Raw genomic sequence first — 13591 nt, forward strand, 5'->3', positions numbered from 1 at the left:
AGATATGAGATGATGAATATAGGGTATCCAGGTATAAGCCTCCTGGGGCTTTATGCCGCCTGTGATTGATAATTTTGAAGGGGTGTTTTTCCGCTTACAAATGGGTCAGTGATGCCAAATTTTAACCGCATACACTTCAGAGTCCCCCCTGTTCAACTGTACCAGTCTCATAATTGTGGGTCCCCAGGAAGGGCATTGCATTGAGCCAAGGGCGCTAGCACCTTGCAATAGCTGTCATAAAACCTTCAACAAATTAAAGTGAGTCTGGCCCTTCCAAGGGCCCCAAAGGCCCAGGTGCCTAATAGAGAACTTGAAGCCCCCACCCTCCTCTTTCCAAGGAGTCCTTCCTCACTTCTCTACGGCCTTGCACTGCAAAGTTATGCCCAACTGAATGATGTTCCCCCATCCACCCTTTTCAGGCCTACCTTTCTGGAAGCAGGGGTGGGGGGCTGAAACCTTGATTTCTCCGATTCTGGAGGGGCTATTGATTAGCTTTCAATGTCCCCTGAAAGCTGAGATTGTCTGCTAAAGTTTAAGGCCAAAGCCAGAGTCTGGGATACTCTTTGGACCCATAACAGCAATAAAATGCCTCTAGCATGTGCAGTTTTGTCGGTAAGGCCTTAAGACGTAATAGGACGATATGAATGTCGATATCTCTTGCTCTCCTGGGTCTATTACAATTCCAGTGGTACCCTGAAAGAGCTGGGACTCTCCTTTAAATTAGGACCCCTCTATAAAGCCTAGGGGACTAAGGGGGCCTGAGATATGAAATGATGAATATAGGGTATCCAGGTATAAGCCTCCTGGGGCTTTATGCCGCCTGTTATTGATAATTTTGAAGGGGTGTTTCTCCGCTTACAAATGGGTCAGTGATGCCAAATTTTAACCGCATACACTTCAGAGTCCCCCCTGTTCAACTGTACCAGTCTCATAATTGTGGGTCCCCAGGAAGGGCATTGCATTGAGCCAAGGGCGCTAGCACCTTGCAATAGCTGTCATAAAACCTTCAACAAATTAAAGTGAGTCTGGCCCTTCCAAGGGCCCCAAAGGCCCAGGTGCCTAATAGAGAACTTGAAGCCCCCACCCTCCTCTTTCCAAGGAGTCCTTCCTCACTTCTCTACGGCCTTGCACTGCAAAGTTATGCCCAACTGAATGATGTTCCCCCATCCACCCTTTTCAGGCCTACCTTTCTGGAAGCAGGGGTGGGGGGCTGAAACCTTGATTTCTCCGATTCTGGAGGGGCTATTGATTAGCTTTCAATGTCCCCTGAAAGCTGAGATTGTCTGCTAAAGTTTAAGGCCAAAGCCAGAGTCTGGGATACTCTTTGGACCCATAACAGCAATAAAATGCCTCTAGCATGTGCAGTTTTGTCGGTAAGGCCTTAAGACGTAATAGGACGATATGAATGTCGATATCTCTTGCTCTCCTGGGTCTATTACAATTCCAGTGGTACCCTGAAAGAGCTGGGACTCTCCTTTAAATTAGGACCCCTCTATAAAGCCTAGGGGACTAAGGGGGCCTGAGATATGAAATGATGAATATAGGGTATCCAGGTATAAGCCTCCTGGGGCTTTATGCCGCCTGTTATTGATAATTTTGAAGGGGTGTTTCTCCGCTTACAAATGGGTCAGTGATGCCAAATTTAAACCGCATACACTTCAGTGTCCCCCCTGTTCAACTGTACCAGTCTCATAATTGTGGGTCCCCAGGAAGGGCATTGCATTGAGCCAAGGGCGCTAGCACCTTGCAATAGCTGTCATAAAACCTTCAACAAATTAAAGTGAGTCTGGCCCTTCCAAGGGCCCCAAAGGCCCAGGTGCCTAATAGAGAACTTGAAGCCCCCACCCTCCTCTTTCCAAGGAGTCCTTCCTCACTTCTCTACGGCCTTGCACTGCAAAGTTATGCCCAACTGAATGATGTTCCCCCATCCACCCTTTTCAGGCCTACCTTTCTGGAAGCAGGGGTGGGGGGCTGAAACCTTGATTTCTCCGATTCTGGAGGGGCTATTGATTAGCTTTCAATGTCCCCTGAAAGCTGAGATTGTCTGCTAAAGTTTAAGGCCAAAGCCAGAGTCTGGGATACTCTTTGGACCCATAACAGCAATAAAATGCCTCTAGCATGTGCAGTTTTGTCGGTAAGGCCTTAAGACGTAATAGGACGATATGAATGTCGATATCTCTTGCTCTCCTGGGTCTATTACAATTCCAGTGGTACCCTGAAAGAGCTGGGACTCTCCTTTAAATTAGGACCCCTCTATAAAGCCTAGGGGACTAAGGGGGCCTGAGATATGAAATGATGAATATAGGGTATCCAGGTATAAGCCTCCTGGGGCTTTATGCCGCCTGTTATTGATAATTTTGAAGGGGTGTTTCTCCGCTTACAAATGGGTCAGTGATGCCAAATTTAAACCGCATACACTTCAGAGTCCCCCCTGTTCAACTGTACCAGTCTCATAATTGTGGGTCCCCAGGAAGGGCATTGCATTGAGCCAAGGGCGCTAGCACCTTGCAATAGCTGTCATAAAACCTTCAACAAATTAAAGTGAGTCTGGCCCTTCCAAGGGCCCCAAAGGCCCAGGTGCCTAATAGAGAACTTGAAGCCCCCACCCTCCTCTTTCCAAGGAGTCCTTCCTCACTTCTCTACGGCCTTGCACTGCAGAGTTATGCCCAACTGAATGATGTTCCCCCATCCACCCTTTTCAGGCCTACCTTTCTGGAAGCAGGGGTGGGGGGCTGAAACCTCGATTTCTCAGATTCTGGAGGGGCTATTGATTAGCTTTCAATGTTCCCTGAAAGATGGGATTGTCTGCTAAAGTTTAAGGCCAAAGCCAGAGTCTGGGATACTCTTGGACCCATAAGAGCAAGAAAATGCCTCTAGCATGTGCAGTTTTGTCGGTAAGGCCTTAAGACGTAATAGGACGATATGAATGTCGATATCTCTTGCTCTCCTGGGTTTATTACAATTCCAGTGGTACCCTGAAAGAGCTGGGACTCTCCTTTAAATTATGACCCCTCTATATAGCCTAGGGGACTAAGGGGGCCTGAGATATGAAATGATGAATATAGGGTATCCAGGTATCAGCCTCCTGGGGCTTTATGCCGCCTGTGATTGATAATTTTGAAGGGGTGTTTCTCCGCTTACAAATGGGTCAGTGATGCCAAATTTAAACCGCATACACTTCAGAGTCCCCCCTGTTCAACTGTACCAGTCTCATAATTGTGGGTCCCCAGGAAGGGCACTGCATTGAGCCAAGGGCGCTAGCACCTTGCAATAGCTGTCATAAAACCTTCAACAAATTAAAGTGAGTCTGGCCCTTCCAAGGGCCCCAAAGGCCCAGGTGCCTAATAGAGAACTTGAAGCCCCCACCCTCCTCTTTCCAAGGAGTCCTTCCTCACTTCTCTACGGCCTTGCACTGCAAAGTTATGCCCAACTGAATGATGTTCCCCCATCCACCCTTTTCAGGCCTACCTTTCTGGAAGCAGGGGTGGGGGGCTGAAACCTTGATTTCTCCGATTCTGGAGGGGCTATTGATTAGCTTTCAATGTCCCCTGAAAGCTGAGATTGTCTGCTAAAGTTTAAGGCCAAAGCCAGAGTCTGGGATACTCTTTGGACCCATAACAGCAATAAAATGCCTCTAGCATGTGCAGTTTTGTCGGTAAGGCCTTAAGACGTAATAGGACGATATGAATGTCGATATCTCTTGCTCTCCTGGGTCTATTACAATTCCAGTGGTACCCTGAAAGAGCTGAGACTCTCCTTTAAATTATGACCCCTCTATATAGCCTAGGGGACTAAGGGGGCCTGAGATATGAAATGATGAATATAGGGTATCCAGGTATCAGCCTCCTGGGGCTTTATGCCGCCTGTGATTGATAATTTTGAAGGGGTGTTTCTCCGCTTACACATGGGTCAGTGATGCCAAATTTAAACCGCATACACTTCAGAGTCCCCCCTGTTCAACTGTACCAGTCTCATAATTGTGGGTCCCCAGGAAGGGCATTGCATTGAGCCAAGGGCGCTAGCACCTTGCAATAGCTGTCATAAAACCTTCAACAAATTAAAGTGAGTCTGGCCCTTCCAAGGGCCCCAAAGGCCCAGGTGCCTAATAGAGAACTTGAAGCCCCCACCCTCCTCTTTCCAAGGAGTCCTTCCTCACTTCTCTACGGCCTTGCACTGCAGAGTTATGCCCAACTGAATGATGTTCCCCCATCCACCCTTTTCAGGCCTACCTTTCTGGAAGCAGGGGTGGGGGGCTGCAACCTCGATTTCTCCGATTCTGGAGGGGCTATTGATTAGCTTTCAATGTTCCCTGAAAGATGGGATTGTCTGCTAAAGTTTAAGGCCAAAGCCAGAGTCTGGGATACTCTTGGACCCATAAGAGCAAGAAAATGCCTCTAGCATGTGCAGTTTTGTCGGTAAGGCCTTAAGACGTAATAGGACGATATGAATGTCGATATCTCTTGCTCTCCTGGGTTTATTACAATTCCAGTGGTACCCTGAAAGAGCTGGGACTCTCCTTTAAATTATGACCCCTCTATATAGCCTAGGGGACTAAGGGGGCCTGAGATATGAGATGATAAATATAGGGTTTCCAGGTATAAGCCTCCTGGGGCTTTATGCCGCCTGTGATTGATAATTTTGAAGGGGTGTTTCTCCGCTTACAAATGGGTCAGTGATGCCAAATTTAAACCGCATACACTTCAGTGTCCCCCCTGTTCAACTGTACCAGTCTCATAATTGTGGGTCCCCAGGAAGGGCATTGCATTGAGCCAAGGGCGCTAGCACCTTGCAATAGCTGTCATAAAACCTTCAACAAATTAAAGTGAGTCTGGCCCTTCCAAGGGCCCCAAAGGCCCAGGTGCCTAATAGAGAACTTGAAGCCCCCACCCTCCTCTTTCCAAGGAGTCCTTCCTCACTTCTCTACGGCCTTGCACTGCAAAGTTATGCCCAACTGAATGATGTTCCCCCATCCACCCTTTTCAGGCCTACCTTTCTGGAAGCAGGGGTGGGGGGCTGAAACCTTGATTTCTCCGATTCTGGAGGGGCTATTGATTAGCTTTCAATGTCCCCTGAAAGCTGAGATTGTCTGCTAAAGTTTAAGGCCAAAGCCAGAGTCTGGGATACTCTTTGGACCCATAACAGCAATAAAATGCCTCTAGCATGTGCAGTTTTGTCGGTAAGGCCTTAAGACGTAATAGGACGATATGAATGTCGATATCTCTTGCTCTCCTGGGTCTATTACAATTCCAGTGGTACCCTGAAAGAGCTGGGACTCTCCTTTAAATTAGGACCCCTCTATAAAGCCTAGGGGACTAAGGGGGCCTGAGATATGAAATGATGAATATAGGGTATCCAGGTATAAGCCTCCTGGGGCTTTATGCCGCCTGTTATTGATAATTTTGAAGGGGTGTTTCTCCGCTTACAAATGGGTCAGTGATGCCAAATTTAAACCGCATACACTTCAGAGTCCCCCCTGTTCAACTGTACCAGTCTCATAATTGTGGGTCCCCAGGAAGGGCATTGCATTGAGCCAAGGGCGCTAGCACCTTGCAATAGCTGTCATAAAACCTTCAACAAATTAAAGTGAGTCTGGCCCTTCCAAGGGCCCCAAAGGCCCAGGTGCCTAATAGAGAACTTGAAGCCCCCACCCTCCTCTTTCCAAGGAGTCCTTCCTCACTTCTCTACGGCCTTGCACTGCAGAGTTATGCCCAACTGAATGATGTTCCCCCATCCACCCTTTTCAGGCCTACCTTTCTGGAAGCAGGGGTGGGGGGCTGAAACCTCGATTTCTCAGATTCTGGAGGGGCTATTGATTAGCTTTCAATGTTCCCTGAAAGATGGGATTGTCTGCTAAAGTTTAAGGCCAAAGCCAGAGTCTGGGATACTCTTGGACCCATAAGAGCAAGAAAATGCCTCTAGCATGTGCAGTTTTGTCGGTAAGGCCTTAAGACGTAATAGGACGATATGAATGTCGATATCTCTTGCTCTCCTGGGTTTATTACAATTCCAGTGGTACCCTGAAAGAGCTGGGACTCTCCTTTAAATTATGACCCCTCTATATAGCCTAGGGGACTAAGGGGGCCTGAGATATGAAATGATGAATATAGGGTATCCAGGTATCAGCCTCCTGGGGCTTTATGCCGCCTGTGATTGATAATTTTGAAGGGGTGTTTCTCCGCTTACAAATGGGTCAGTGATGCCAAATTTAAACCGCATACACTTCAGAGTCCCCCCTGTTCAACTGTACCAGTCTCATAATTGTGGGTCCCCAGGAAGGGCACTGCATTGAGCCAAGGGCGCTAGCACCTTGCAATAGCTGTCATAAAACCTTCAACAAATTAAAGTGAGTCTGGCCCTTCCAAGGGCCCCAAAGGCCCAGGTGCCTAATAGAGAACTTGAAGCCCCCACCCTCCTCTTTCCAAGGAGTCCTTCCTCACTTCTCTACGGCCTTGCACTGCAAAGTTATGCCCAACTGAATGATGTTCCCCCATCCACCCTTTTCAGGCCTCCCTTTCTGGAAGCAGGGGTGGGGGGCTGAAACCTTGATTTCTCCGATTCTGGAGGGGCTATTGATTAGCTTTCAATGTCCCCTGAAAGCTGAGATTGTCTGCTAAAGTTTAAGGCCAAAGCCAGAGTCTGGGATACTCTTTGGACCCATAACAGCAATAAAATGCCTCTAGCATGTGCAGTTTTGTCGGTAAGGCCTTAAGACGTAATAGGACGATATGAATGTCGATATCTCTTGCTCTCCTGGGTCTATTACAATTCCAGTGGTACCCTGAAAGAGCTGAGACTCTCCTTTAAATTATGACCCCTCTATATAGCCTAGGGGACTAAGGGGGCCTGAGATATGAAATGATGAATATAGGGTATCCAGGTATCAGCCTCCTGGGGCTTTATGCCGCCTGTGATTGATAATTTTGAAGGGGTGTTTCTCCGCTTACACATGGGTCAGTGATGCCAAATTTAAACCGCATACACTTCAGAGTCCCCCCTGTTCAACTGTACCAGTCTCATAATTGTGGGTCCCCAGGAAGGGCATTGCATTGAGCCAAGGGCGCTAGCACCTTGCAATAGCTGTCATAAAACCTTCAACAAATTAAAGTGAGTCTGGCCCTTCCAAGGGCCCCAAAGGCCCAGGTGCCTAATAGAGAACTTGAAGCCCCCACCCTCCTCTTTCCAAGGAGTCCTTCCTCACTTCTCTACGGCCTTGCACTGCAGAGTTATGCCCAACTGAATGATGTTCCCCCATCCACCCTTTTCAGGCCTACCTTTCTGGAAGCAGGGGTGGGGGGCTGCAACCTCGATTTCTCCGATTCTGGAGGGGCTATTGATTAGCTTTCAATGTTCCCTGAAAGATGGGATTGTCTGCTAAAGTTTAAGGCCAAAGCCAGAGTCTGGGATACTCTTGGACCCATAAGAGCAAGAAAATGCCTCTAGCATGTGCAGTTTTGTCGGTAAGGCCTTAAGACGTAATAGGACAATATGAATGTCGATATCTCTTGCTCTCCTGGGTTTATTACAATTCCAGTGGTACCCTGAAAGAGCTGGGACTCTCCTTTAAATTATGACCCCTCTATATAGCCTAGGGGACTAAGGGGGCCTGAGATATGAGATGATAAATATAGGGTTTCCAGGTATAAGCCTCCTGGGGCTTTATGCCGCCTGTGATTGATAATTTTGAAGGGGTGTTTCTCCGCTTACAAATGGGTCAGTGATGCCAAATTTAAACCGCATACACTTCAGAGTCCCCCCTGTTCAACTGTACCAGTCTCATAATTGTGGGTCCCCAGGAAGGACAGTGCATTGAGCCAAGGGCGCTAGCACCTTGCAATAGCTCTCATAAAACCTTCAACAACTTAAAGTGAGTCTGGCCCTTCCAAGGGCCCCAAAGGCCCAGGTGCCTAATAGACAACTTGAAGCCCCCACCCTCCTCTTTCCAAGGAGTCCTTCCTCGCTTCTCTACGTCCTTGCACTGCAGAGTTATGCCCAACTGAATGATGTTTCCCCATCCACCCTTTTCAGGCCTACCTTTCTGGAAGCAGGGGTGGGGGGCTGAAACCTCGATTTCTCCGATTCTGGAGGGGCTATTGATTAGCTTTCAATGTCCCCTGAAAGCTGAGATTGTCTGCTAAAGTTTAAGGCCAAAGCCAGAGTCTGGGATACTCTTGGACCCATAACAGCAAGAAAATGCCTCTAGCATGTGCAGTTGTGTCGGTAAGGCCTTAAGACGTAATAGGACGATATGAATGTCGATATCTCTTGCTCTCCTGGGTCTATTACAATTCCAGTGGTACCCTGAAAGAGCTGAGACTCTCCTTTAAATTATGACCCCTCTATATAGCCTAGGGGACCAAGGGTCCCTTAGATATGAGATGATGAATATAGGGTATCCAGGTATAAAGGGTATCCAGTGATCATGTAAAACCTTTAAAAAAAATGCTTGTCCATCCCGGGGCCCCAGGGGCCCACGTTCCCAAAAGAGATCTTGTAGCCCCAACCCTCCTCTGTTCAAAGAATTCTCCTTGGCATTTCTAGGGCCTTGCACTGCGGAGTTCAGCCCTGCTGAACGAGGTGCCTTCGTGGTCTTATGCACTCCAGTAGGGTATCACTGTTGGCGTAATCCTTGAGTATCGGCGCTTTTTGCGCCTAAACGAAAAATTTTTGTACAATCGGAAGCCTGACGCAAAAGCTTGTCTGAATCTGGTTTCGAAGTTTGAAAAAAACAATATTCAAGCGTCGCGAACTTTTCTTTTCTTATTAATTATATTTGTTAAGACCAGCGTTTATCGCGTTTCCAAGCTTGCTTTTTAAAAATTTTTTTTTTATCTTAACCAGTCCGCCGTCAAACCGAGATGCCTACTCAAATTTTCCTAGGGAATTTGTTATAAAGTATATTTTTCGCTTTGTGAAAAAAGCAGATGTACCAGATGAGGTGAGCACCTTGGCTTTGTCCCCTGCGAAGAATTTTTAAGCATAAATTGGGCCACTAAATATTGTTTGAAATGTACTTTTTTCCCTTGCTCTTATATCGCTGTGTCGTCAGTCTTCCAGCGACATAATTGTTAATCGATACCACAGACTTTTTTTAAAAATATGCACCACGCTTGACGAAATATTAATCATAAGAAATGTAATATTTGTCCTGACGCGTCGGCACAAAGGCCAGAATGAAGCTTTTTGCAATCCCGGAGATGAATAGCGACTTTGTTTTTGACAAAACGCGTTTTCCAGCGTTAGCCTTTTATGCTTTTGAGTGACCGCGCAGCAAAAACCAGTGGAAATCGCAAGCTGAACGGTGCTTTAAAATGCTTCTTGGCCCCCCGCTCCTGTTTCGCGGTCAAACCGCAGGGCAAACCATGCCGGTCGCTCTGAGCCTCAAGATGGCCGACTTCGGGAAAATCATTTTCCACCCTTTGAGACGAATTTTCCGGTTTGAACCTTGAAAAATACCTCCATACAAAAAAATTATGCTCAGATGAACGAGACGACCCCGAAACGCGTTTTGGCCCCCAAAGAGCTTTTTTTTGGCCCCAAAGTGGGAAAAGCGGGTCAAGCTGTTGAGCTTGACCCTGATGGCGTTAGCCATTCAATACTATGGGCAGAGCATTGCGGTATGGGGATCTTCGGATCCCTCTCCAGCAGTGTTGCTGCTCTTTCCTGCACTGTTTAATGCAAATGTCAGCTGTGTATACACGGAACTAGAACCCGTCATCTTCCTAAGAAAACAGTCGTCTCATGGGCAACCTCCTGTTGGATGCGCTGTCCCGACATTACTTGTATATTAAACTGGCTGAAAAGTCATCTGTCATTGCAACAGGGCAGAAATACGATAATTCTTAATAGGCCCCATAGAGTTGAACGTATGTTTTTCTTGTTTTTGTGTAAAACACGTATATCCTTCCTGCACGTGTGGACCAAACATGTGATCTTTGAATTGGGTCTCCTTATGCCTGGAAGGAGGAATTATAATATAAGCAGGCAAGTGTAGGGCAAGTACAGTAAGGAAGTGTTCACATAGCGACACAATTAGACCTGGACGTGTCCCCAGATAGACCTTTTAGGTGACTTACGGGTGCTGGAGAGCAGATGCTAAAATACACAATAACCATGAGGACTATAATCAGCGCTAGATAATCACTTCTGATTGGCTGATTGCGCACTGACCCCTCGAGCTGATAGTACTTAGCTCATTGCCAGCTCTATTGCATGAAGGCTCAGTTGTCTATTCACATTCTTTCATTGACGTTTTTCTTCGGACTACTGCAGGAAAGAGGATTTTTAAAATGGAAATTGAGAAATGTGATTTTGTTAAGCGGACGCCATCTTGTTGCCTTATAGCCATTTTGTTCTGTTATAGCTTAAAGACAGATTAGATGCATCTGTTTTGTAGGAGTAATTCATTATTTGCAAGGCTATGGTTATAACCTTGGACACAGCAGACAGGAGATAAGCCAACCCCCCCCTGGGGACTATTCCTGTGTGATAATGAGAGAATGTAGTAAAATCTGTGTAAAGGGAGCATGAATGGTTAAAACCTTTTGGGGCGTAGTTTTCTGTAATACGTGATTTTTGCTATATAGATATGGACTTGTAACTAATAAAGCAGAGTTTATTGTACACTCAAACCATGCAGTGTATTTAATTCTCTCCAGCTGATGAGCTCATAAGTGGTAGACTGATACATACAGGTGATCAATCTGATTTAGATTCGACAAAATCAAAAGATGGACTTCTTTTAACTTTTTGGTCATCATATGTGAAAGGTAGCACCTCAGAGAGGTAAGTGGGGGATTCAGTGGATGGGGGTATTGTTGGCCTGCTCAGAGGGTAATGGAGAGATGTAATGCTGGACGGAGGGGGTTGAGATTAGGATTACAGATATAGACAAGGTGCCCAGACCTGATGAAATTTACCCATTTTATCATGCAGACGGTAGGTAATCTTCTCCATACGGGCAGCAAACCAAATATAATACTTCAGGGCAGTCTTACTGGCAAGACTTGGTCTGTACGGTTGCCCAGAGAGGTCACTTCTAAGAGTGTAGTTGGACCTTGGCATGGATTGAGGAATGTAAGTCTTTCAGCTTTTGGATTAAACAGAGAAGGACTTTCTTTGTGACATTTGCTGACTCATTATCTGAATCAGAGTCTGCGGAAGACTGAGGAGAGTCTGGTATTTCTAGTCTGACAACAGAAGATGTATTAGGGTAGTACTGGGGAATACCTTTAGTATTAGACTTTTTTCTTTTCTGCATAGTTGTTCGTGGTAGGAGCTATAAAGGGAGAACATCTGGGAAGGTAGCTCAATGCTTTGTAGTCTTTTAGGCAGAAAAGTCGATCAGCAACGTCCATTTAGAAAGGTTCATTTAGAAACGAAGTAGTAACATGGTAGAAGAGATTATTCCACCCTGACTGGACAATGGGGGCTGTTAGAACATAAGGGAAGACTTTATATTGAAGGGACGCAGGGAGCACCGATTGCAAGGGGACCTCAAAGAGAAGGATGAACAATTAGAATTCTGGATTCTCATTTTTCTGATTGTGAATAACAGCAGATAACATAGAATGGCCACTAGATGGCAGCAGGACCTTGCTTACAGATAGAGAGTAGTGTTGTGCTAGTGCTGTACAAATACTCTGGAATTCCACTAAATGTCCTGAAGATTTAAACAACTGATCTTACCAACATATGTTCAAAATGTTTCCAAAGGTTGCTCCAGGCTGACAGGAAGAGCAATCTAGGGGTATTGGGGCACAAAGTACGATTTTTGTATATGACCTTCCGAAGCTATGAGGAAGCTGAGTATTTGGTCATTATATCATCATCATCAACATTTGTTTACATAGCACCAGCAAAATTCCATAGTACTTTACAACTGGAAAAAAACCAGTAATAAAACAATATTGGGTACTACAGACAGACAGAGAGGTAAGAAGGTCCTGCTCTCAAGCGTACAGTGTAGTCAGTGGTTGATATGCCCTACAGTGCACTATCTTCTGAGAACCAAAGTGAAGGGTATAGAAGTGCCAGGTGGTTCTTAATTGCAATTGGATACTGGGTATCATTGTGAGTGTGCTGCGTCTGTAGCTGAGAGGAAGACCGCACGCAAGAGTGTGACCCCTTTTAAGATGTTTGGTGGCGATAAGTGATACCACTCAGTTGAATTTCTCATACTCCTGGAGGGACTGATAGCGATGCAACCAAGTTGCAGTGATGTCTGCTGTGTGGGATCCTCGCTGGCTCTAGTAGTCTGGAGTTCTGGGCAGTAGCTATGGGACCCTCACTAACTAAATGCAGAGCAGTAACACTTAATCCGGTGGTTTTGAGATCTTAAGTGAGGCGGGAGGGTCGTCCTGCCTGTTGCTCTGAGCTTCATTGGGAATGTGCAGCCGCGGCTTGTTGATCTATCCCCCGGTTTGGACATACAGACTGGAACCGATGGGTCTTGGATCGGTGAACATGTTGGTGGTGGTAATGAGTAGGCCTCAGGAGTCCATTGGTCGGTTAAAGGGCTTGAAAGACCGGGAACACAGTGTACCGGATATGGTGGGCAGTGAAGTGATGTCAACGAAGGGTGTAGATGAAGAGTTAGGGCTCTGATAGATTTAGATTTGCAGCTGGGCACAAAAGAGCTCTAGAAGAGTGTGACCACCATGTCCAGCGTCCAGGCCACGCCCCCAAGATGTTTTTAATTGAACTGAATGTAATTTGTATTTATATATTGTGTTTAATTATACATTATGTTGAAAATGCAACTTTTGCAATTATTAATAATTGTCCAGGCAATATTTTATATTGTGTATATAACACTTCATTACAGTATTATATTGTATACAAATAGGGTAATGTGCAGGCCCGGCACTCCCATTAGGCAAGGTTAGGCACTTGCCTAGGGCGCCGGGCTCTGGAGGGCGCCTCACTGGTGTCAGTGAGTGGAGGGGAGGAGACGGAGCAGAGAGGCGGCGGTGGTGAGGTAGGGAAAGACGGGGTGAGGAGGGAGAAGGGCACCGGTTTTGCGCGGGGGGGCGGGGGGGTCTGCAGATTTTTTCAAAATGCCTAGGGCGCCATGGTCCCTAGCACCGGCCCTGGTAATGTGACTATAACATTTACTACTAACACTGTCAAGCCGCATCTCTACCTATTGTGTGGGGTAACAATGTTTATTCTTATTAACATACTCAGTGTACAGTATCATCAAATAGAAGGAAAGTTTCTCTTTTAGCAGAAGATGCATCTATCAATTATTTACTTATTTATTTTTAAGGACCGTGGGGAGATTGATCAAACTTTCATATTGTTGGCGGTTTTGAAGTAGTCACATTTCACCCGAGGATTTGCCCTCTAAGCCACCGAATTTACTATCCAGTAGGTAGGAGGGTGTAAACTGTAACCACTGATTGTTTCCAAAGCTCTAGACCTCATACAGTTTAGGGGAAACTGTCACTATTAATGTTAACTAGAAAACCCCTCCTTTCCCTTCAGTAACATGCCGTACTACCTAGCATCAGTTCCGAACCTCCAAGGAGGAGCCCAAACAAACATTCAGGCTCCGCACCAAGAGATATCTGGCCCAATGCAAAGTCCATTG

This window comes from Mixophyes fleayi, chromosome 12, assembly GCF_038048845.1.
Source record: "Mixophyes fleayi isolate aMixFle1 chromosome 12, aMixFle1.hap1, whole genome shotgun sequence".
Taxonomy (NCBI): Eukaryota; Metazoa; Chordata; class Amphibia; order Anura; family Limnodynastidae; genus Mixophyes; species Mixophyes fleayi.